This window comes from Amblyomma americanum, chromosome 7 (assembly GCF_052857255.1).
Source record: "Amblyomma americanum isolate KBUSLIRL-KWMA chromosome 7, ASM5285725v1, whole genome shotgun sequence".
In the NCBI taxonomy this organism is placed as follows: domain Eukaryota; kingdom Metazoa; phylum Arthropoda; class Arachnida; order Ixodida; family Ixodidae; genus Amblyomma; species Amblyomma americanum.
In genome coordinates, this window is record NC_135503.1 from 78973385 (window position 1) to 78999091 (window position 25707).

At 47.5% G+C, this 25707-nt stretch overlaps 2 pseudogenes; both read left to right on the forward strand.

The window, feature by feature from the left end:
• Nucleotides 1-4761: 4761 nt before the first annotated feature.
• Nucleotides 4762-9556, forward strand: LOC144097843 (palmitoyltransferase ZDHHC20-B-like; annotated as a pseudogene).
• A 2714-nt stretch (nt 9557-12270) lies between these two features.
• LOC144097844 (palmitoyltransferase ZDHHC20-B-like) lies at nt 12271-18582 on the forward strand (annotated as a pseudogene).
• The last annotated feature ends 7125 nt before the right edge of the window (nt 18583-25707 follow it).

Here is a 25707-nt window from a genome sequence, read left to right on the forward strand (position 1 = left end):
TTTTCATTCTTTTAAAAGTCTCAATGTATTATTTGTACTGGCGTGGGCAGGACACTTAGTTTTTTATTTTTCTTACCCCTCTAATTTATACCCCTTGACATCCTTTGATCTTGCTATTGGCGGTCAATTTTTTACACGTTTTCATAGCATTTTGAAGAAGATGAATCTTAAAAGCAAGCTGCTTGCGATAACGTAACTCATCTATTATACTGGTGAAATAGAAAAATTTATTGCTTAAAATGATTACAGACAAGCCTCAATGGACAGATGCAAACGTTCTTCAAAGGAGGCTCTCAAGACAGTCGCTTCAGACGATTGATATGACATCGCGACTAACCCTGTTAATCCGTGGTTAACCCTCTTGCACCTGGCGGCCCCTTGCGATGTCACTCTGGAAGGTGCGGGAGAATTAACTGCGATATCATGAGAATCGGCCGACGAAGCAGCGTAGCGGCTGGCAGCGTCGCAAATTGCGACAGCCACCATATTTGCCATTTATATATACCGTTATGAACTGCTTCCTTGATGACGTCCATGTAAAAGCGCTTTTTCGTAGCAAAGAAGTGCACACAATTAAATTCACCAATTTGTTTGCAAACATGGAAAAAAGTTGGAGGTATCTTGCGGTATCTTTAAAAGCGAATTTTCGTACCTCAAAAGCGAAGCCTCATTTTTTCAGTTGTGTTACACAGGATGGATCCCGGCAATACATCATGCATGGATATTACAGAAGTCAGAATGAAAGAACAACAAAAAAAGTCGCCAATAGCTGGAGCAATAAAAGTATGAATAGTGATCATGCGTGAAATTTTTCATTCATACATTCATACTAATATATTTTCTGCAGAAACTAGCACATTTATTAAAATTAGCTGACGAAAACAAAAGGTTCTGAACCCAGGTTATAACTCGAAGTGCAAACTCGAGTCACCATATTCGGACAACGCTAGAGTCACTAATTTGAAAACATTACAGGTGATCGTGACAGTAACAACCTGAACGTCTATTTAGACGCTATTTGCTTCTAGACTCCAAATTCTGTGTTCTGCCCGACAACAGCTGAACAGCTTCTGAATGTTTCTGGGTAAAGCTATATCAAATTTTCTTAAATATGTGTTAAAAGAATAAACTTAAACATTTATATCCGCGAATACTTTTTGATGTCGGCCGTTTGAATGCCGCTACGCTCTTTAAAAGTAACAAGAAGAGCTAAAATTCAGGCGAGCTAGCTCTCATACCCTAATATATCATGATCACATGCCCCAATAAACTTTTTAGACAATAGCAAAGGGCTGACAATTTGCAAAGTTGCTCCACGACAGGCATATATGAACAGCCGCGAATACTTTATGTATCTGCGTTAACGCATGGTCATCGTAACAACCTTCTTTATTTAAAGCTCCGGTCGTGAAACTGGGTTCGAGCTATGACATGTGTTATTGTCTGCAAGGCAAAAGTCACATGATAAAAAGGTAAGCGTCGAAATGGACGCAACTTCAGCAGTCCGAACCATTTCTGCAGCGTAGTTCGCTACCGGGCGCCATTTTCATATTTTAGGCAATATCAGGTTTCAATTAAAAGGCCTCAGGAAGCATCTTGATCAAAGCTATACCAGATCGTTGCACACCATTTTAAACACCATATATTTGGATACCTAAAACCGGGAAGCATTTTCGATATCTATCCGTGTTACGGTGCTATACAGTTTCAAAGTCTGGAAAAATGCCAAAACTTTGGCCCCCTACCGTAGGCAGCATCGTATAATATTCAAACGCGCTGGGAAGCTCGTGTATTAATAGCACAGGACTGATACTTCGGCACATTCATCAGCTAAGTGTATCTTACAAAATCCCCGAAGCATTTTTTGTAGGTGCTTTTGTTCACGTTTTACGATTTTTTTTGTACCCCTTCCCATTCAGTTACGCTCCCTGTCACCGCCACTGCCGGTAGATGGTGCAAGTAGTAGATGTCCCAGAAAGCTGGGCATGGAGGTAGAAAACGAAAACCATACTCGCATCTTAACTGTAGGTTAGAAGAAAATATTATTTGATCCATTTTTCAGGGTAGGTGGCCGCCCTTCAATGGCATAAAACACCACATATTACTTTATAGAGTCGAAGACATGCAAAGAAACCACAGTACATTAAACACACTTGTGACTAAACTGTGGACTAGGTTATGATAAAAAAGTGACCCAAAGAACCGCTTATTTCACTGCTGCAGGTACAGGAATGCACAAGGAATACACTGCACAAACTGCATTGCGCAATAGTATAGGCACTAATACAATAATACATAATAGACACTGCAACAATAGTACAATAATAGACACTGCACAAGAAGAGCACATACAGAGAAAAGGTGTGACAAATAAGTCATTCACCTACCACAGCAGGCACTGTCTGAGGTACAGCTCAGTAAAAAAAAAGAACATTACACTTAATTGCCAAAATACTTTAAAATTTCAGATTAAAAACAAAGAACTGTCATTTAAACTCTGGGCTAGAAAGCATGCATGCCAGAAACAAAAGAAGGTTCATTGCACTACAACAGGCAGAAGTTCGCCAAAGAAATCACATCCGCAAGCTGCAATAAAATACCTACAGTGCAATTTAAAGTAATTAAATGTCCGGTGGCAGTTAAAGTTATGGAAAACTACTTTTCAAGAAAGATTTGGGCTTTCTTCTTTTGCCTTTTGTTCTTTTATAATATGAAGTTGATCTTTCCTTTGTTTGCATAAGTTGTTAAGCATTATGTTTGCTGCACAGTTTGCAACAAGTGTGACAATGGGCTCGTAGGCATGCCCTTTTTCACATGCATCTATGTTCTCAAGCCTCGGTAGAGAGTTGAGCGTCAGCTGCCGAACGACATTCCTTTGGTTGGGCCTATGGAGAAATTGTGTGCAGGCACTTTGTGTCACAAGCTTTGTAACTACAACCTCCGTGTACATGACTACTGTAATCACAAGGGCAGAGGGAAACTTGAGTCCTCCCCGGTCCAGATGCAGTGCGTTTCCATACAGGAAATTCTATCCTCTTGCCAGCCAATAAAAGCAGGTGTCCCCCAAGGCAGCATACTTGGTCCCCTATTATTTAACTTGTACACAAATGATATTACGTGCATTAGTAGCAACGCAGAATACGTAACATATGCAGACGACACGACAATATTTTTTCGCAGTCGTTCCTATCATTCTCTTCAATCCGAAATAAACAGCACTCTGGAAAAACTGACCACCTGGAGCGAAATAAACTCTCTACAGATTAATGCTAATAAAACAAAGGCCATTATTTTCACTACCAGACAAGCAGCCAGCGCTCCAGAGATGACGTTCACTTTAGGCGACGCAGATGTAGAAATCGTAGATTCTGTAAAATGTCTTGGTGTCCACTTTCACAAAAATATGTCCTGGGACACGCACATTGACCACGTTACCACACAGATAGCAAAAGCTGCTGGGGTCATAACTAAATATAAATCGTTCTTACCGACGGCCGTTAAATTACACATTTACAATTCACTTTTCCTTTCACATGTTAACTACTGTCTCTTAGTGTGGGGTAAAACAACACTTGGTAATTTAAATCGCATACATGTCCTACAGAAAAGAGCGATCCGCAGCATAGCAAATGTTCATTATCGTGAACATACATCCGAACTTTTCACTAAATTTGACATTCTTTCCATCCATCATATGTACTCATTCTACCTTGCAAAGCGATATAAGCATGACTCGCTTGAAATTCTCCGTACACTGGCTAACTTGACCCCTCAAACACGACACTACAATACACGCACTAATCTAATTTGGAAAATTCCTTACTCACGCTTAAGACTATCTGAACAAATGCTCCGTCATGCCCTACCGACCCTATTAAACCACCTTCATTGTCAAGGAATTAACATAAGCACCATTACCAACAATATGCTTAAGTCCTTTGTAACGCGACAGTGAGCGTGTATGAAATTGTTGTTGTATTTTAGAAATTCTCTTGTAGAATTGGTGTGCTACCGTGGCTGCATTCCTTGTACATACTGACCTTTATTTGTGGCTCTAAAATGAGTATATTATTTTTGTATTGCATATTACACATACTGACTTTTAAACTTTCTAATGTATAAAGATGTATGTTTCTTAATGTTCCACTGTATATGCCTCATAAATAGGGGGCCCGAAGCTCGTCAAGTGGAAACTTCCACTTTTTCTTCGAGCCCTCCTCGTCCTCCGCTAATCTTTTTGTGAGGAAGAAATAAAAATTATTGATTGATTAAGGAATGGGTGTCTTCTTTCATTTCCGTCTCACTTCAGGTAACGACCAAGTGTCCTCGGTAACTTTCACACTTTAAAGCTTTCATTGTAGCATGCGCACAATACCCGCCAACATAACCAATAACTGGCATTCGCTTTCCGAGTGCATAAAGGCAAGCGTCTACAGTTAGAAAACTAAAGGAGGTTCCTACATCTCTGACACTGTTTGTCTCTTCGATGTTTCTGAAGTCATCAGTGATCATCTTTGGCAGGGCATTTTGAAGGCGAATACTTCCCTCTGTCTCAGAAAGCTGTCGAACAGATATGTGGTACTGCCCACGAGCCATTTGCCGGTACTGTCCAAAACGACTCTCGAGAGGATCCGTTTGAACTTTCCCTAGTAGGACGTACTTAAAATGAAGTTCACTTTTGCAGTAATTTGCCAATGCCAGTAAGGATTGAGCAGATAGCCTTAGGGCACTCAATGAGTCCTGGGTAAGGACTCCAGTGTCATGCCCATAAAATTCCCAGACATCAAGCCAGGTAATGAAACCATTCAGAGAAGCTACTTTTGGGTCCTCTGTACTGCAAGACATGGGTTTTTCGTAAACAGTACGATGATGGAAGCATTTATTTGGCGTTTTTGCGTTGACAATACCCCACCAGCGAAGAATGATTTCGATGAAATCTGCTGTTGCTGCCGCATGATGAAAATCAGCTTCACCACTGCGAGCTGCCAGGGCTGTGGCTACGTGCGGATTAAAAGCCTGCAGTACCAGCTTCACATTTTGCCGTTCCAAGTTGCTCGGATTAAGTGCCTTGGATGTCAAGCCATACCCAGACTTTATCAGTGGAGATGACTCCTCTTTATGTAAATCTCTCAAATTCTTAAATGAGGCAGTTATTTTGCATTCAGGACGAACATCATTGTTTGAAAGCTGAAAGCGTGGGTAGAAAAAGCAAGCCCCCCATTTTTCTGATTCAGCCAATTGTTTCTGATACACTTTAAAAGATGTGCAGCTTCTATCACATAAAATAATGGCCGATCTGGATCTGCCGGATGTGAATAAACATGACGAAGCATTGGATTTGACAAACACCTTCATTACCTTTCTGTTTAGAGAGTTATTGTCACATACAACGGCTATGACCCTGTACGCAATCTCTTCTAAGCGTATGATTACCTTCGTCAATATGGCGGCTCCCTGGTCAAGGACGGCGCGCAGCGCTTTGCCTTCAGCACCGTGTTCCACCTGCTGCTGCTGTGCCTCTGGTCGTTCGTGCAGACCACCGTGACCTCAGTGCCGCCCATCCCAGGCTACTTCGGCCTCAGCGAGAGCGACCAGCGTCTGCTGGAGCAATGCGCCGACGACGAGGCCCGCGGAGAGTTCCTCGACATCCTGGCGGAGAACCGGGGAGTGCTGACGCGGGGTCCCAGCGGGGGCGTGCGCTTCTGCGAACGCTGTCAGCAGGTGAAGCCCGACCGAGCGCACCACTGCTCCCAGTGCCGTAGGTGAGAGTTCGCTATGGCCCTGCTATGTACAGCCTTTGTAAAAAGGAAGTGGCTATATTGCCGGCAGCCGGCAGATTCTCCAGAAAAATACACAGCAGGCTTTCTTCCTGTCTTCTCTCAGTAACTCCTTTATTCCTTTCCTTACGGCACGGTTCAGGTGTCGGCCGAGATGTGACAGATATTGCGCCATTTCCTTTCTCCAACAAGCAATTATCATTTGAATATAAACCCGCCATGGTGGCTCAGTGGTTAGGGCACTCGTCTACTGATTCGGAGTTCCCGGGTTTGAACCCGACCGCGGCGGCTGCGTTTTAATGGAGAAAAACGCTAAGGCGCCCGTGTGCTGTGCGATGTCAGTGCACGTTAAAGATCCCCAGGTGGTCGAAATTATTCCGGAGCCCTCCACTACGGCACCTTTCTCTACCTTTCTTCTTTCACTCCCTGCTTTATCCCTTCCCATACGGAGCGGTTCAGGCGTCCGCCGATATGTGTGACACATACTGTGCCATTCACTTTCACCGAAAACCGATTGTCAGTTTTCAATTTATGTCCTTTTTTTAGCCCGCCGCGGTGGCTCAGTGGTTAGGGCCCTCGGCTACTGATCCGGAGTTCGCGGGCTCGAACCCGGCCGCGGCGGCTGCGTTTTTATGGAGGTAAAACGCTAAAGCGCCCGTGTGCTGTGCGATGTCAGTGCACGTTAAAGATCCCCAGGTGGTCGAAATTATTCCGGAGCCCTCCACTACGGCACCTCTCCTTCCTGTCTTCTTTCATTCCCTCCTTTATCCCATCGATTACGGCGCGGTTCAGCGGTCCAACGATATATGAGACAGATACTGCGCCATTTCCTTTCCCCCCCAAAAATTATTATTATTATTATTATTATTATTATTATTATTATTATTATTATTATTATTATTATTATTATTATTATTATTATTATTATTATTATTATTATTATTATTATTATTATCCTTTCCTTACGACGCGGTTCAGGTGTCACCCGACATGTGAGAGATACTGCGCCATTTCCTTTCCCCAAAAATTAATTTTCATTTCCTTCTTCTTGCTACATTGCAGGAAGGAAAACGTTATAAAGAAAAGTCGAGAAACCTTTCTTTGTGATAGGATGAAATGAGTGAGAAAAGAGAGTGAAATAAATGAAGCAAATGCACAGTATGCATGGGGTTAAATTTAGTCGGGCAGATCTCCACTGCGGCGCCTGTTTCCTACTTCCTTTTTGCCGTCCCTCCTTCCCTTTCTTCACAGCGCTTTTGATTTGCCCACTGAGAGCGACGCAGATTGAACTTTTCCATTTCTCAGAGCATGCGACAGCGCTAGTCGTGAGGGCCAGTAATGGCTGATTACCCTAGCGCGCTGCTCAGTCAAGTTCATTACAACCCTGGACTATCCGAGGAGGAGCATACCCACTTCCGATCTAGAACCTTCGACTAATAATATATATAAGCCAAGGACACCGTAACCGGGAAGGGGGGGGGGTCAAGTTGGTGGTCGCCCTCCTAACATTCCTCCAGAGTGGTAACCCCCCCCCCCCCTCCTAACGGTATCCAATTGACTGCACTCAGGTCAGATTTCTGGCAAACGGCTGATATAAATTCTCGGACGTTATTTATATAGAGCACAGTGGGGCCGCAGTGGGGCTCAGCTAGTTGGCTTCGTAGCTATTCGTAAAGCATTTCGTTTCAGTAACCTAAAAAATCCTGTCGTCACAACAGAAGATTGTCTGACCACTGTTCATGAGCAAAATTAGCAGAATTGAGACAGGCCGCACAAGCTTTTTTAAAGCACCCCATCGCTCCTCGTTTGTACAACTTTATAAAGCTACCTATTTCTAATGGTTTTATATGTATTGACGAGTACACCTTTGAACAATGAAAAGAAAAATATAAACAAGAAATAGAAAATTTATTACGGAAACAAGAGTTTGAATAAATAATGAAAGAAATTACAATACAAACTGGAAGGCTTGCTCCACCCACTTAGAAATAGTTCAGTCCCTGATTCAAGCAAAGTGCAGAAAGCAACGTGCTAGGCGACCGGTCCGCGTCAGAACCTCTCGCGCAGTTACGCAGTTATGGTGCTCCGCCTTAGTAGCTTTGCTGTGACGGAATATAAAAACAAGCTAGGCAGCCCTGAGCCAAATGGGTTTGAAGACTTTTTTGTAAAGCAGTATTAACGGATATAAGTATCGGACGCGTGTGGACGTGCTCAGGTGCCATTATACTATGTGCGGACAAGCGCGTGACGAAAAGTTCACCTGGCGCATGATCGCAGGTGCGTTCCAAAAATGGACCACCACTGCCCTTGAATCAACAACTGCGTCTGCTTCAGCACCTACAAGTTCTTTCTGCTCACCATCTTCTACGCGGTGGCCCTGTGCATGTTCGGACTGGCCAGCGCCACGCATCACGTGGCTGGCGCCTGGTCCAGCAACGCCTCCACTTACGTCACGCGCAACTGCACCTTCCTCTATGCGTTCTGCGTGATGCTGGTTCTGGTGCTTGGCTCCTTCCTCTACCTGCACTTCACCATGGTGTGCAACAGCGTCACTACTCTCGAAGACCTGCGCCCCCATCTGTTCAAAGATGACAGGTATCGAAGAAGCTGTCGACAGCCCAGCTTGTACATATTACACGTTTTGAGATGGCGTTGCTGACAAAAAGATTACGTGCAGACTAAGTCGATATTATTAGTTTTTATTGAACCTGGGTAGCACAGTAGAAGGAATATACTTTATTTAGGCAGCAAATTAAGCGCAGAGCAGATGAACGGCTTGACTAACCAGGGCCTGGTGATCCTCTGCTAGAAAAGACATGTCAGACACAGCAACAGAAAGGGGGAGTGGGGGGGGGGGTTAATGGGGGCTTGGATGGCGACAGGACAAAGAAAGAAATGGTGCACTTGGTTAGCATACAGGAAGGTATCTTAGGCAAGAGGGATCGGGAGGTAAGTGGCAGAGGTAAACACGCGTCGGAGTGGTGAGGACATTGGCTTGAACCTTGCGAAAGATGTGAAGTCAGAATACACAGAGGGAGGGATGCGGAGATGCTCTGGTAGTGGGGTCGAATTCTGAGCATCTTGTGTGCTTGTCTCACTGAGAGGAGAGGTCGCGAGGTACTAGAGCAACAGCGCAAAAACGGGTTCCGCGGAAAAAATGTTATGCTAGAGACACTGCAATCAGTACTGATTAGCGGGGACTCCACGCGCCTTGAACGTTCACACAAAAGAAAGGTGACAACATACAACATCTGAGGACGCCATCGGGGCTCTTTGCGCAAAGACTTGTTCAACATTGGCTTCAGGGACAACATCGCCGAGGTGTTTGGCCACCGCAAGGCCCTCTGGTTCCTGCCGGTTTTCACCTCCCTGGGGGCGCCCGCTTCCCCACGCGGCTGCACCCGGACCGTAACGTCTACGGGCCTCCCGTCTCGGTGGTGGTGGAGGAGCGCAGGCCCTCTGTTCCGGTCCCTCCATTGCTCTTGGCGGACGAGGTCCCCGAGTTGCCGGTTTTGACCTCGTGCCGCAGGCCCGTTCCATCGACGGAGGGCCCGGTAGGGGGCCTCACGCTGACTCCTTTCGTGGCGCCGCCTCGCGGCAGTCTCTCCTTTCTTCCTCCGACGACCATCACCGTCGTGCCACCAACGGAAGCCGTGGCGTCTGTTCGGCTTTCTGAGAGCAAGAAGGATTTACCGCCGCATAATAGTGGCACCGGCATTCACTTCCGTGGAAGTGCGGTGACTCTGCGCTACACTTCAGTCTCCACAGGCTTCCCGTGAACGCAGCTTCTACTGTGACATGTGCTGTCCGGGGGTGGGGGAAGGGGGGTAGGGAAGGAGTCATCAAAGTTAGATGGCAAACGAACATATAAACATTATTTGAGCTGCTTTAGCGTCCTTTAACATTTGTGACAATGTCATAGTGCGGCAGAATATTCTACTGAAAAGCACCCTGGCGAATCGGTCGCAGTTTGCGTTTGTAAAATACCGATTTGTGTATTAAAAACTTGCTACAGCGAGATACTTAGAGCTGCCAGTATCGTGAAATAGCGACAATTTGAGGCAGGAGGGGAAAGAAAACTTAATACTCACGTGAATTAGAAGCGAGGGTCATAGAATAATGACAATAGTTAATATCCTAGCTGAGATCAGAGGGAAGAAACTAATTTTGTTCGGGATATCTAACAATAAAAAATTCATACGCCACGGGGCCCTCATGGTAACATTTGGACTCAAAGAGAAGGAAGGCGGGACGGAAAGCAGCAGCAAGTGGAGAAATGAGTCGAATTGGCCCGGATTACATGAATGGTCTACGACAGGGCGAAATGATATTCGTAGACGATGACTTTGTTCTTCAGTGGACAAAGACCAGGTGCTGATCAACTAGCTTTAGCACACCCACCATTAGAGTTGCGGCTGCAACTTACAAGGTTCTGGTACTTGTGTGTGTCAACAGGAGCATGTTAGCCGCGACCTGTCAACCTGTGTGCGGTGTCTCCTAGAGCTTTGCTGCACTGTCGCCTCGATCGTAATCGGTCCCAGGTGAGGCCGTTCCGCGGGTGAGGTATTAAGCCATGTTTTTTGTCCTGTGGGAATTAGGGCTGTTGAATTGCTAGGCTTTTGACCATAGCTTCGACCTCCGCAAGGGAAGCTCCAGCATCCTGGTTCGCCAGTGTGCCGTCTCAAAGCTTCCCTTTGGAGTCTTTCAGTATTAATGGTGTCAAGGTGATCCCTGTGGCGCTAGTCCTTATTGGAGATGAAGCCATTAAACTCAAAAACTCTCGTATCATTCAGGAGCAACTGAAGCCTGTGACCAGACGCCATCTGGAAATTTCAGAAGGAAGACCGCTTGGCAGGAGGGGTATAGTGTGCAGGTCTTCTGGTTTAGATTGTGAGGTGGTTTTGCTCCAGTACGCGCATTTCACCTCACTGCCGGTGAGACTATTTATTCCTTAACAGCTTGCCTGCACTAAGGGTTTATCCTTGAGCTTCACCCCAAAAGTTTTTCAGGATTTTCAAAGTGCCGGTGTTGGCATTCTTTCCGTCTTCCGCTGTAAAGGAAAGGCTGTTGGTCCTGGGGTGCCCACAAAATCAGTTATTGAGACTATTTCAGGGTCATTTTGTCATTTTGAACTAAAGATTTGGCCCTGTCTATAGCGCAGACTCGCTGCAACCACGGTCATTCTATTGTGGGAACTGCCGGCGGTTTGACCACAGCACCAAGTCATGTAAGTCGGCAACACGCTGACATTTGCGGAGACAATCTTGCATAAGATACCCACGCTTCTGATTCTTCTAGCTGTTGCGGTTGACGCTGTGCTAACCCAGCTGATGATTCCACATGTCCGAAGCGTGCGGATGAGGAGGCTGACCTGGAAATTATTCGGCGGGGCAAGTGATCGCGAGCAGATGCGTACGCCTTGCCGGATAAAAAAAGTCCCTCATATGCAATAATTGTCTGCGCAGCTGGTAATGATGTAGAAGTGGGATTGACAAAGTCAGCTGTTGCTGCTCTGGAGAAGGGTTTTGCTGGTGTCTTCGATTGTATACGATCAGCACTTTCAGCAAAGCCCTGTCCCGGGTGATATCAGCACAGGTTGCGACATCTATTTTGAGCAGCCAAACTCGGCCAACATGTCCTTCCTCCTACGCCCCTGTTGACTCAGCCGAACCTTCAACCCCACTTACACCAACGCCATTATTGACGAATGTCATTCACAAACTCCCTGTAACGCTTGCCGCTTTGACATAGAAATGATATGTCCAGCTCAAAAACGTCGCTCTTTGTCCCCGCCATCAAAAATTGAGCGTGATCTTGTCATGACCGGAAAGCGGTCATCGGGTATCACGAGAAAACCGACGAATTGAAAGACTCTGTTGCCGTTTCCTTTATAAAACAATAATCAAGGCGGGATTAATAGTCCTCACGTACAACACGAGCGCGGCGTTGTACGTTTCTGTCGTCCTTGTCTTGTGTACATGTGTATTGTGTACAACCTCCGTGTAGATGACTACTGTAATCACAAGGGCAGAGGGAAACTTGAGTCCTCCTAGGTCCAGTTGTGCGATTAAGGAATGGGTGTCTTCTTTCATTTCCGTCTCACTTCCGGTAACGACCAAGTGTCCTCGGCAACTTTCACACTTCAAAACTTTCATTGTAGCATGCGCACAATACCCGCCAACATAACCAATAACTGGCATTCGTTCTCTTAGTGCATCAAGGTAAGCGTCTACAACTTGAACACTAAAGGAGGTTCCTACATCTCTGACACTGTTTGTCTCTTCGGTGTTTCTGAAGTCATCAGTGATCATCTTTGGCAGGGCATTTTGAAGGCGAATCCTGCCTTCTGTTTCACAAAGCTGTCGAACAGATATGTGGTACTGCCCACGAGCCATTTTCCGGTACTGTCCAAAACGACTCTCGAGAGGATCCGTTTGAACTTTCCCTAGTAGGACGTACTTAAAATGAAGTTCACTTTTGCAGTACTTTGCCAATGCCAGTAAGGATTGAGCAGATAGCCTTGGGGCACTCAATGAGTCCTAACGACTCCAGTGTCATGCCCATAAAATTCCCAGACGTCTAGCCAGGTAATGAAACCATTCAGAAAAGCTACTTTTGGGTCCTCTGTACTGCAAGACATGGGTTTTTCGTAAACAGTACGATGATGGAAGCCTTTATTTGGCGTTTTTACGTTGACAATACTCCACCAGCGAAGAATGATTTTGATGAAATCTGCTGTTGCTGCCGCATGTTGAAAATAAGCTTCACCACTTCGAGCTGCCAGGGCTGTGGCTACGTGCTGATTAAAAACCTGCAGTACCAGCTTCACATTTTGCCGTTCCAAGTTGCTCGGATTAAGTGCCTTGGATGTCAAGCCATACCCAGACTTTATCAGAAGAGATGACTCCTCTTTATGTAAATCTCTCAAATTCTTAAAGGAGGCAGTCATTTTGCATTCAGGACGAACATCATTGTTTGAAAGCTTAAAGCGTGGGTAGAAAAAGCAAGTCCCCCATTTTTCTGATTCAGCCAATTGTTTCTGATACACTTCAAAAGATGTGCAGCTTCTATCACATAAAGTAATGGCCGATCTGGATCTGCCGGATGTGGACAAACATGACGAAGCATTGCATTTGACAAACATCTTCATTACCTTTCTGTTCAGAGAGTTATTGTCACAAACAACGGCTATGACCCTGTACCCAATCTCTTCTAAGCGTATGATCACCTTCTTCAGTATGGCGGCTCCCTGGTCAAGGACGGCGCGCAGCGCTTTGCCTTCAGCACCGTGTTCCACCTGCTGCTGCTGCTGCTGTGCCTCTGCTCGTTCGTGCAGACCACCGTGATCTCAGTGCCGCCCATCCCAGGCTACTTCGGCCTCAGCGAGAGCGACCAGCGTCTGCTGGAGCAATGCGCCGACGACGAGGCCCGCGGAGAGTTCCTGGACATCCTGGCGCATAACCAGGGAGTCCTGACGCGAGGTCCCAGCGGGGGCGTGCGCTTCTGCGAACGCTGTCAGCAGGTGAAGCCCGACCGAGCGCACCACTGCTCCCAGTGCTGTAGGTGAGAGTTCGCTATGGCCCTGCTATGTACAGCCTTTGTAAAAAGGAAGTGGCTATATTGCCGGCAGCCGGCAGATTCGCCAGAAAAATACACAGCAGGCTTTCTTCCTGTCTTCTCTCACTAACTCCTTTATTCCTTTCCTTACGGCACGGTTCAGGTGTCGGCCGAGATGTGACAGATATTACGCCATTTCCTTTCCCCAACAAGCAATAATCATTTGAATATAAACCCGCCATGGTGGCTCAGTGGTTAGGGCACTCGTCTACTGATCCGGAGTTCCCGGTTCTGAACCCGACCGCGGCGGCTGCGTTTTAATTTAGGAAAAACGCTAAGGCGCCTTGTGCTGTGCGATGTCAGTGCACGTTAAAGATCCCCTGGTGGTCGAAATTATTCCGAAGACCTCCACTACGACACCTTTCTCTACCTTTCTTCTTTCACTCCCTCATTTATGCCTTCCCTTATGGTGCGGTTCAGGTGTCCAACGATATATGAGACAGATGCTGCGCCATTTCCTTTCCGGAAAAAAACAATTACTATTATTTTAATAATAATAATAATATTAGTAATAATAACTGGTTTTTGGGGAAAGGAAATGGCGCAGTATCTGTCTCGTATATCGTTAGACACCTGACGAGCGCCGTAAGGGAAGAGATAAAGGAGGGAGTGAAAGATGAAAGCGTAGTGGAGGGCTCCAGAATAATTTCGAACGCCTGGGGATATTTAACGTGCGCTGACATCGCACAGCACGCGGGCGCCTTAGCGTTTTGCCTCCATAAAAACGCCACAGCCGCGGTCGGGTTCGAACCCGGGAACTCCGGATCAGTAGCCGAGCGCGATCGGGTTCAAACCCGGTAACTCCGGATCAGTAGCCGAGCACGCTAACCACTTATCCGGAGTTCCCGGGTTCGAACCCGACCGCGGGTGCTGCGTTTTTATGGAGGCAGAACGCTAAGGCGCCCGTGTGCTGTGCGATGTGAGTGCACGTCAAAGATCCCCAGGTGGTCGAAATTGATTTTCATGTCCCCTTACGGCGCGGTTCGGGTGTCCACCATATATGTGAGACGATAACTGTGGCATTTCATTTCCTCAAAAACGAATTTAAAATTTGCTGGTGTCCTATTATTGTTTCGCTGTAGTCACTTGATGTGCATCCTTTTCTCCCTCTCGTTTGTGAGGGTATTTGTTTTTATAAAAGAGAAAGAGAAACAGGACAAATCAATATTAGTCCCCCCGGGGAGTGTGCCCCTTTAGGTAGCTAGTTAGTTTAGTTTATGGGGGTAACGTCAAAAAGCGACTCAGTCTATGAGGGCGCCGCAGTGAAGGGCTGCGGAAATTTCTACCACCTGATGTTCTTTAACGTGCACTCTGTGATTCTTTGGGTTAGGTTTGATTACCAGCAGTTTTTTTCGCAGGATATATTCTTCCGGCAAACAGTTGGAAGAAGAATTCCAGGAATGTCGTTTCATTAGCTGTGTGCGGTTATGTGACTAGAATTAGCCAATCGGGTCAAAATGCCGACAATGTACCCTGCGGGCTATATTGCCGGGTGCTGGCACACTGGTTTCGTCATAAAAATACGCACTCTTATAGGAGTCTGCTTTTGAAAAAAAGCCTACTTTTCAAAATTACTTAGTCTTCCCGAAGCACTAAAGATCCCCAGGGGGTCGCAATTATTCCGGAGTGCTCCACTACGACACCTCTTTCTTCCTTTCTCCTTTCACTCCCTGCATTATCCCTTCCCATACGGTGCGGTTCAGGCGTCCGCCGATATGTTTGATACATACTGTGCCATTCACTTTTTCCGAAAACCAATTGATATTTTTCAATTTATGTCCTTTTTTTAGCCCGCCGCGGTGACTCAGTGGTTAGGGCCCTCGGCTACTGATCCGAAGTACGCGGGCTCGAACCCCACCACGGCGGCTGCGTTTCGATGGAGGCGAAACGCTAGGGCGCCTGTGTGCTGTGCGATGTCAGTGCACGTTAAAGAACCCCAGGTGGTCGAAATTATTCCGGAGCCCTCCACTACGGCACCTTATTATTCGTCCTCTTTCATTTCGTCCTTCATCCCTTTCACTCGCCGCGGTGGCTCAGTGGTTAGGGCGCTCGACTACTGATCGTGAGTTCCCGGGTTCGAACCCGATCGCGGCGGCTGCGTTTTTATGGAGGTAAAACGCTAAAGCGCCCGTGTGCTGTGCGATGTCAGTGCACGTTAAAGATCCCCAGGTGGTCGAAATTATTCCGGAGCCCTCCACTACGGCACCTCTCCTTCCTGTCTTCTTTCATTCCCTCCTTTATCCCATCGATTACGGCGCGGTTCAGCGGTCCAACGATATATGAGACAGATACTGCGCCATTTCCTTTCCCCCCCAAAAATTATTATTATTATTATTATTATTATTATTATTATTATTATTATTATTATTATTATTATTATTATTATTATTATTATTATTATTATTATTATTATTATTATTATCCTTTCCTTACGACGCGGTTCAGGTGTCACCCGACATGTGAGAGATACTGCGCCATTTCCTTTCCCCAAAAATTAATTTTCATTTCCTTCTTCTTGCTACATTGCAGGAAGGAAAACGTTATAAAGAAAAGTCGAGAAACCTTTCTTTGTGATAGGATGAAATGAGTGAGAAAAGAGAGTGAAATAAATGAAGCAAATGCACAGTATGCATGGGGTTAAATTTAGTCGGGCAGATCTCCACTGCGGCGCCTGTTTCCTACTTCCTTTTTGCCGTCCCTCCTTCCCTTTCTTCACAGCGCTTTTGATTTGCCCACTGAGAGCGACGCAGATTGAACTTTTCCATTTCTCAGAGCATGCGACAGCGCTAGTCGTGAGGGCCAGTAATGGCTGATTACCCTAGCGCGCTGCTCAGTCAAGTTCATTACAACCCTGGACTATCCGAGGAGGAGCATACCCACTTCCGATCTAGAACCTTCGACTAATAATATATATAAGCCAAGGACACCGTAACCGGGAAGGGGGGGGGGGGTCAAGTTGGTGGTCGCCCTCCTAACATTCCTCCAGAGTGGTAACCCCCCCCCCCCTCCTAACGGTATCCAATTGACTGCACTCAGGTCAGATTTCTGGCAAACGGCTCAATTAAATTCTCGGACGTTATTTATATAGAGCACAGTGGGGCCGCAGTGGGGCTCAGCTAGTTGGCTTCGTAGCTATTGGTAAAGCATTTCGTTTCAGTAACCTAAAAAATCCTGTCGTCACAACAGAAGATTGTCTGACCACTGTTCATGAGAAAGATTAGCAGAATTGAGACAGATCGCACAAGCTTTTTTAAAGCACCCAATCGCTCCTCGTTTGTACAACTTTATAAAGCTGCCTATTTCTATTGGTTTTATATGTAAGACAAATGAAAAGTAAGACAAATATAAACAAGAAATAGAAAATTAATTACGGAAACAAGACATTGAATAAATAATGAAACAAATTACAATACAAACTGGAAGGCTTGCTCCACCCACTTAGAAATAGTTCAGTCCCTGATTCAAGCAAAGTGCAGAAAGCAACATGCTAGGCGGCCGGTCCGGGTCAGAACCTCTCGCACAGTAACGCAGTTATGGTGCTCCGCCTTGGTAGCTTTGCTGTGACCGAATATAAAGACAAGCTAGGCAGCCCTGAGCCAAATGGGATCGAAGACTTTTTTGTAAAGCAGTATTAACGGATATAAGTATCGGACGCGTGTGGACGTGCTCAGGTGCCATTATACTAAGTGCGGACAAGCGCGCGACGAAAAGTTCACCTGGCGCATGTTCGCAGGTGCGTTCCAAAAATGGACCACCACTGCGCTTGGTTCAACAACTGCGTCTGCTTCAGCACCTACAAGTTCTTTCTGCTCACCATCTTCAACGTGGTGGCCCTGTGCGTGTTCGCACTGGCCAGTGCCACGCCTCACGTGGCTGGCGCCTGGTCCAGCAACGCCTCCACTTACGTCACGCTCAACTGCACCTTCCTCTACGCTTTCGGCGTGATGCTTGTTCTGGTGCTTGGCTCATCCTCTACCTGCACTTCACCATGGAGTACCACAACGTCACTACCCTCGAAGAACTGCGCCCCCATCTGTTCAAGGATGACAGGTATCGAACAAGCTGTCGACAGCCCAGCTTGTACGTATTACACGTTTTGAGATGGCGTTGCTGACAAAAAGATTACGTGCAGACTAAGTCGATATAATTAGTTTTTATTGAGCCTGGATAGTACAGTAGAATGAATATACTTTATTTAGGTAGCAAATTAAGCGCAGAGCAGATGAACGGGTTGACTGACCAGGGCCTGGTGATCCTCTGCTAGAAAAGACATTAGCCAGACACAGCAACAGAAAGGGGGAGTGCGGGCTTAATGGGGGCTTGGATGGCGACAGGACAAAGAAAAAAAATGGTGCTCTAGGTTAGCATACAGGAAGGTATCTTAGGCAAGAGGGATCGGGAGGTAAGTGGTAGAGGTAAACACGCGTCGGAGTGGTGAGGACACTGGCTTGAACCTTGCGAAAGATGTGAAATCAGAATACACAGAGGGAGGGATGCGGAGATGCTCTGGTAGTGGGGTCGAATTCTGAGCATCCTGTGTGCTTGACTCACTGAGAGGAGAGGTAGCGAGGTACTAGAGCAACAGCGTAAAAACGGCTTCCGCGGAAAAAAAGTTATGCCAGAGACACTGCAATCAGTACTGATTAGCGGGGACTCCACTCGCCTTGAACGTTCACACAAAAGAAAGGCGACAACGTACACCTTCTGAGGACGCCATCGGGGCTCTTTGCGCAGAGAATTGTTCAACATTGGCTTCAGGGACAACATCGCCTAGGTGTTTGGCCACCGCAAGGCCCTCTGGTTCCTGCCGGTTTTCACCTCCCTGGGAGACGGCGCCCGCTTCCCCACGCGGCTGCACCCGGACCGTAACGTCTACGGGCCTCCCGTCTCGGTGGTGGTCGAGCAGCGCAGGCCCTCTGTTCCGGTCCCTCCGTTGCCCTTGGCGGACGAGGTCCCCGAGTGGCCGGTTTTGATCTCGTGCCGCAGGCCCGTTCCATCGATGGAGGGCCCGCTAGGGGGCCTCACGCTGACTCCTTTCGTGGCGCCGCCTCGCGGCAGTCTCTCCTTTCTTCCTCCGACGACCATCATCGTCGTGCCACCAACGGAAGCCGTGGCGTCTGTTCGGCTTTCTGAGAGCAAGAAGGATTTACCGCCGATAATAGTGGCACCGGCATTCACTTCCATTTAAGTGCGGTGACTGCGCTACACTTCAGTCTCCACAGGCTTCTCGTGAACGCAGCTTCTACTGTGACATGTGCTGTGCGGGGGTGGGGGAAGGGGGGTAGGGAAGGAATCATCAAAGTTAGATGGCAAACGAACATATAAACATTTTTTGAACTGCTTTAGCGTCCTTAAAATTTGTGACAATGTCATAGTGCGGCAGAATATTCTACTGAAAAGCACCCTGGCAATTGGGTCGTAGTTTGCGTTTTTAAAATACCGATTTGTGTATTAAAAACGTCATTGCCATTGATGTGGTGGAGCGAAGTTCACTAGAGAATTTAACCGCAATCACAAAACTCGGCAACATCAGTGTACGCCCCCTTATTCTCCAGGACAGCGGCACTACGGCTGGCGTAATCTACAACGTCGATATCGCCATCTGTGATGCAGATTTACCCATGTTGATCAAGCCGGCAACCGACGGCATTTCCATCATTCAAGTTCAACAGTTAGGCAGATCTCCATGCATCAAACTGACCTTCAAGGGTGACTGCATACCATCGTACGTGAAGGTTGGGCACTTTCGTCATCCAGTTCGACCTTTTTGTGCCTAAGCCACTTCAATGCAGGAAGTGCATGAAGATCGGCCACGTGAGCGGCGTCTGAATCAACTCCATCGTGTGGCCGCGATGCTCCTAGTCACACAGCGGTGATGTTTGCCGCGCGACTACCTTGAAGTGCGCCAACTGCCACGGCCCTCATGACTCTTCCTCGAAAGACTGCCCCCGTCTAAAGACCGAGCGGGCGGTACTGAAGCAAATGGTGAGAGACCATTCTACGCACAAACAAGCCGCCGCAAAGGTGCGACGACGTCGTTCACGCCGCCGAAGGTCGTCAAAGAAAGCAGTCACATTTGACAATAATGCCCCAAACCCAACAGCAGCTTGTCTGCCTCCACCAAAAACCGTATCAAATCAAGGGAGCCCGGCGCTTGGTGAGGCTGGACCTGCTGCCTCAGATGCAACGTGGCCACCACTGCCAAAGCCTTCAACGCCTACTGCGTCAGGGATGTTGGCGCACTCAGGGCAGTGTGCAGCGCCTACGACTGATCCAGCAAACAGGCAGGATCAAGGCCATGGCCCAGATATGCAAGTAATTTCAATGCTCACGACAGTAATGAATGCCAGGCGTGCTCTGCTTTCCAGCCTACACACGCCAGCAGCACATAGCGCACTTCAAGTGCTGGACGCGCTACATCCAGTTCTTGCGGCTCTACAGTAGACGGCATCATGGTTCCTTCGCACCTGTCTTTTCAAAAGAAAGTCAAGCAAGCTTTCATTTTCCAATTGAATGCTCGTGGGCTCCAGTCCCGGATTTCCAATTTACGGCACTACGTCTACGAGAATCACTTCCCCATTCTTGTGATTGGTGAACCGAAGACCCCGGAAATTTTGCGAATATCCGGTTACGAGGCATTTTCATCACCCACGTGCAACAGATCCAGCAAAGTCAACGTCTACATTCGACGTGAACTTACATATGTGCAACATTCAGTTCCTCCGAACGAAGACAATCAGTACGTTTGCCTGACGAAGAGCCGTGACCTGACGTTTACGCTACTGGCGGTGTACTTGGCGCCATTAAGTCGTTTCGACGCCAGAAGGTTGAGTGGTTTGATGGCAGCTACACCTGCCCCGTGGGTTATTATGGGTGACTTCAATGCTCATCACACCATGTGAGGAGGCGTTAGGATGGACGTTAGGAGAAGACGGCTTGTGTCCTTCGCCTCTGATCATGACCTCCAGTGTCTGAATGACGGAAGCCCGACCTATATACGGGGGTTGAATTATAGCAGCTGTTTGGACTTGACTTTCGTTTCAAAGTGCCTTAACAACAGCGTCCGGTGGTTTTCGGATGTAGAAACCCAGCGATCGTATCCCAACCTATCTGATTATTACCGGCCATTCCACATTTTCCCCAGCCACGTGTAGGCAGCGCATTGACTGGACAGTTTTTAAATTACTTATGGAGGATGCTTGCGCAGAGGGCTTCTCTACCGGTCTTGAAGAAAAAATTAAGGAGGCCATGGAACACGCCACCTGCCCCTTTAACCCTGTCGCTAACTACACCGATTTTGACTTCGAATTGCAGCGACTGCGATCACTACGGCGCAGGGCAGAGCGCAGATACCGACGCACAATGTCGCGCCTAGGCCTAAGAGATGCTAGGCGCATACAGAAGAAGATTCAGCGCAGAATTCAGGCACTGCAAACACAACGGTGGAGGACATTTTGCCAAACACTTGATCCACGGAAGCCTTTGTCACGCGTTTGGAGTATAATTCGGGGTCTGCGCACGTGCCCTCAACAGCGCTACCCGTTCAAATCCGTAGCGCTCCACCAAAGGCGCAGTGTGGCTAGCTGAAAATTTCTGCGCAAGAATAACAGGCCCTCCGAATCCAGGCGCAACGCTGCACTGCAACAATGTTCCAACCTCACGGGATTCTCGGATGGATGCCCTATTCTCCATCGAAGAACTTGATGCTGCGCTGGCTTGTTGTAGAAGGTCATCATCACCAGGGCCCGATGGTTTGACGTACTCCGCACTTGCCAACCTTGGCAAAGAAGCTCGACGGGCTCTTTTGGACACTTATAACAAGTCATGGACTGCTGGCATAGTTCCTCATGATTGGAAGACCAGTCGTCTTTTTCCACTTCTTAAGCCGGGGAAATCACCGCTCGACCTTTCATCATACCGTCCAATTGCACTCGCCAACTGCGTCGGCAAAATCACGGAAAAAATGCTGCTCACACGCGTGGAATGGTACTTGGAGCGATATCAGATTTATCCAACCTTCATATCTGGGTTCCGACGGGGCCGCTCTTCTATTGACAACGTGGTTGACCTTGTAACGTCGGTGCACCACAGCAAAAGTTTGAAAAGATTGACCGTGGGATTGTTTTTGGATATCAAGGGCGCGTATGACAACGTAACGCATCAGTCCATTTTGGACGCAATGGAAGCTGCTAAGATCGGAGGCCGCACGTTCAGCTGGATACGAAGCTATTTATCAGAGAGGTCGTTTTTCGTCCTGACTGCGGACGGACCAACGTCCTTACACCGAAATTCGCGCGGAGTCCCTCAGGGTAGAGTGCTGAGCCCAGTTCTCTTCAACCTTGCTCTCATCGGCCTGGTCGACGTATTGCCACAATCTGCTCAGAGCTCGGTATATGCAGTCGACATCTGTATTTGGGCATCAGGGGTGACCAGTCCTCAAGTTCGTGCAAGACTTCAAAAGGCGGCATCGATATTGACATCTTATGTTCGCTTGCAGGGCCTGAACATTTCGACCGAAAAGTGTTCATTTGTGGCGTTCACACGCAAAATAATGTCACGCTACACCATTCGCATTAATGGTGATGCCATTCCCTATGAGAGAAGCCACAGATTCCTTGGTGTTGTCATTGACAGGAACCTCTCGTGGAGTCCGCATGTCTACAAAATGAGAAAGAGACTAATTGCGATTGTCCACGTCCTCTCCTTCCTCGGGGGATAGCCCTGGGGCGCATCAGTGCGCTCTATGCTGCAACTGTACCGTTCCCTATTTCTGGGCTACATGCGGTACAGACTTCCGATATTCAGTTCCATTAGAAAGATAAATATCAAGACTCCTCAAAGTGTGCAAGCGCAAGCACTCCGTATCTGCTTTGGACTGCCTAAATGTGCATCAAGAGCAGCAACTGTTCTTGTTGCTCGGGAACATCCGGTTACTACATACATTGCTGTTGACACCATGAGAACTGTAACATTAGCGGCGCTGGTCGCACTCTCCGTTGTAATCTACAGATAAGATTGCCCGCTTGCCACGATATATTCATTTCTTTTGCCATTCCCTGATTGGCTGCTTAGCGCTCAAAAAGCGTGTCGCCGAACGAATAAATGACATTGTCTTCCTGGCGCTGCGTGGGTCGTCTGTTCCTTGGGCCGGTCGTCCTGCCGCCCTCGGCGTCTAGCCGTCGAATACGTAACAGCTAGTGGCAGCGGACTGCGGACAGCGGAAGCGGACTGCGGACAGCGGATGTAGCGCACGTCGGCGGTGACCTTGGCGTCCGGTTTGGTGAGAGCACGGCTTACTTGACTTCATTGGGAGCATTAGCGGCATTTACTTGGTAGTCGAGGCTTTTGACTTTGCTAAATATTAGTACGTGTAAGAGTAGCACTTGTTCTCAGCAGTCATGAACCTCACATCGTTAACGAAACCCAACCTAGTGTTGCTAGCAGAAGAGTTAGGTATCCCTGTACAGAAGTCGATGCGTAAACCTGCAATTATTGAAGCAATATCCAAATGCGAAGCGAAAGACGACGAAGTTGAGGAATGTTGGAAGACAATTTCCGAACAGCTAAAAGAAAGAGAGATAGAACTGAAGTTAAAAGAGATGCAGCTGCATAGCCTTGAACGAACTGATAGTTTCGACATGCGCGGATACATGCAACCTTTCAGGGCTGGTAGCGACATCACTTTGTACCTTGTCAATTTTGAGAGGACGTGTACTAGAGCAGCACTTGCAGAAGGGACCTGGTCGCAACGCCTCTTGACATTGCTTCCAAACGAAGCAGCAGACGTAATCACGAGAATGCCAGAGGAAGATGCGCGTGACTACAATAAAGTAAAGCTTCAGCTGAGGCGAAGGTACAGCTTGCCTACAGAAGCCGTAAGGATGAAGTTTCGTAACACGAGGCGCAGTCAAGGAGAGTCATTCTCGGAATTCGCCTATAAATCAATGAGCTTGTTGGAAGAATTGCTTAAAAGTGCCAACGCATACGAGAGCAAGCAAAGTCTGATTGAAGTGTTCGCGCTAGAGCAATTCTCTGCATCCATTCCGGAGCAAATGCGCCTGTGGATTCAGGACAAGCCAAACGCAGCTACGTTGCAAATGGCAGCCACTTTGGCTGACGAGTACTGTTCGCGCAGAATGCTAACTTCAGAAGTGCAAAAGAAACCGTCGGGAGCATTCAAAAAGTTTCAGAAATGAGAGAGAGAAATCAACTAAGGGAAATCCGAGAGCGTTCCCGCCCAAACGCATGCGGCCAACTCGAGTGAACCAAAAGGTTCGAAGTTTGAAGAAAAGCGACCGTTAGTCTGTCACAAATGCCAACAACCAAGCCATATCGCAGTAGGGTGCCGACAAGCAACTGTGTCCGTTAACTTGCTAACTGAAGAGAGCGATTTACATTTGCCTTACACCTATGACATGACGGTGAATGGCGTCAGTTGCAAGGTTCTACGTGACACAGGAGCTACATTTGATATCGTCCACCCGTCGTTTGTTAAGCCCGAAGACTTCACCGGATCGTGTGTATGGGTGCGTCAGGCACTAGAGCCCGACACGAAGTGCTTGCCGGTAGCCAAAGTTGAAATGACGGGCGCCTTCGGCAAATTTCAAAGTGAAGCCGCTGTTTCAGACAAGCTGCCGCAGAGAATCCCTTATATTTTTTCTAACAGATCAATGAGGGACTTCCAAAACGCTGGAATGGAACTACATGCGAACCCTGTAATGGTCGTCACAAGGTCCCACACAAGAGCGCGAGCTACTAACTCTACTCGTGCCACCGACGTTCCAGAGCAAAGTGATTCGTCACAAGCTGCCGCAACGAGCGAAGCCGTTCCAGCCACACCATCCGTTGATAACTCTCCGGCCGCCTCCGCGCCCGGAGACGAAACGATAAGCCCAGTCAGTGACAGTTTCCAACTTCTTGCAAACGTAGACAGAAGCGTTCTCAAAACGAATCAAGCGAACGACGAGTCACTACAAACGTGCTGGGAAAGGTCAAGACGGAACCAAAAGGGACTATATCGTTCACTGTAAAAGACGGCCTCTTGTACCGAACATTCGAAAACTAGAAAGGCCGCCCTTTCTAACAGCTGGTATTTCCCCAGAAGTATCGTGCTGCACTTTTCGATCTGGTTCATACCAATAGCTGGGCTGGCCATTTAGGGATAAATAAAACTAAGAGCAGATTATTGAACGACTACTACTGGCCGATGTGCTTCAAGGAATAAGAGCAATGGGTACGTTCGTGCAACGTTTGCCAAAGGACCGGACGGCCAAACGAAAAATTCAAGGCGCCTTTGGTCCGAATGCGTTTGATTGGCGAACCTTTTCGCAGATTGGTAGTCGACATCGTTGGTCCATTACCAGTAACATCGGCGGGCAACAAATACTTGCTAACACTCATTTGCCCTGTCACAAAGTTCCCAGACGCAGTGGTGCTACCGGAATTAAGCTCCACAGCTGTAGTCAACGCGCTACTCGGCGTCTTTTCCAGAATCTGATTTCTTAGCGAAATCTAATGTGACCAAGGTTTTGTGTTTACAAGCGCGGTTTCCACGACATTCTTGCAGAAATGTGGCATATCCATTCACCACAGCTCTGTCTACCACCCGCAAAGCAATTCAGTTGAAAAACTTCACTCGGTAATGAAGCGCATTCTGCGTGCGCTCTGCTTCGAGAAGGGCACCGACTGGGACGCAGCGGTTCCCGCAGTGCTCTTTGCTCTGCGCTCAGTCGCTCACGAAGCAACTGGATTCACCCCGGCGGAACTTGTTTACGGTCGAGCGCTTCGCTCCCCGCTCAACTTGCTAAAAGAAAAGTGGGAAGACAAATTCGTAGACAAATCCGTTGTCGAGTACGTGCTGACCTTGTTGAAACGCCTTCGTGAATCGCAAGAATTGGCGCAAATAACCATAGCAGAAGCGCAACAACGCGCGACGGTGTATTACGACAGATCTGCACGAACTCGAACCTTCAAGGAAGGCGACAAAGTGCTAATTTTGAAGTCGTCGAAGGCAAACAAACTGGAAGTAGTATGGGATGGCCCGGTCACGGTTAAGCAAAAGCTTTCAGACACCAATTACATGGTAACGACGCCCGGTAAACGCAACGACGTGAAAATCTACCACTGCAATCTAATGAAGCCATTTATCGAACGTATGGAAACGCTGAGCATCGTCCTAAACGAACCAGAGGCAATAAATGTTCCAGTCGCTCAAGTACCGACCCCTTGCTCTTCCCTGTAAAGAGAAGAAATACTCGAATCTGTCGCTAAACAAGCTTCTTTGACAATCGAGCAAAGAAAGGAGTTAAAAGAG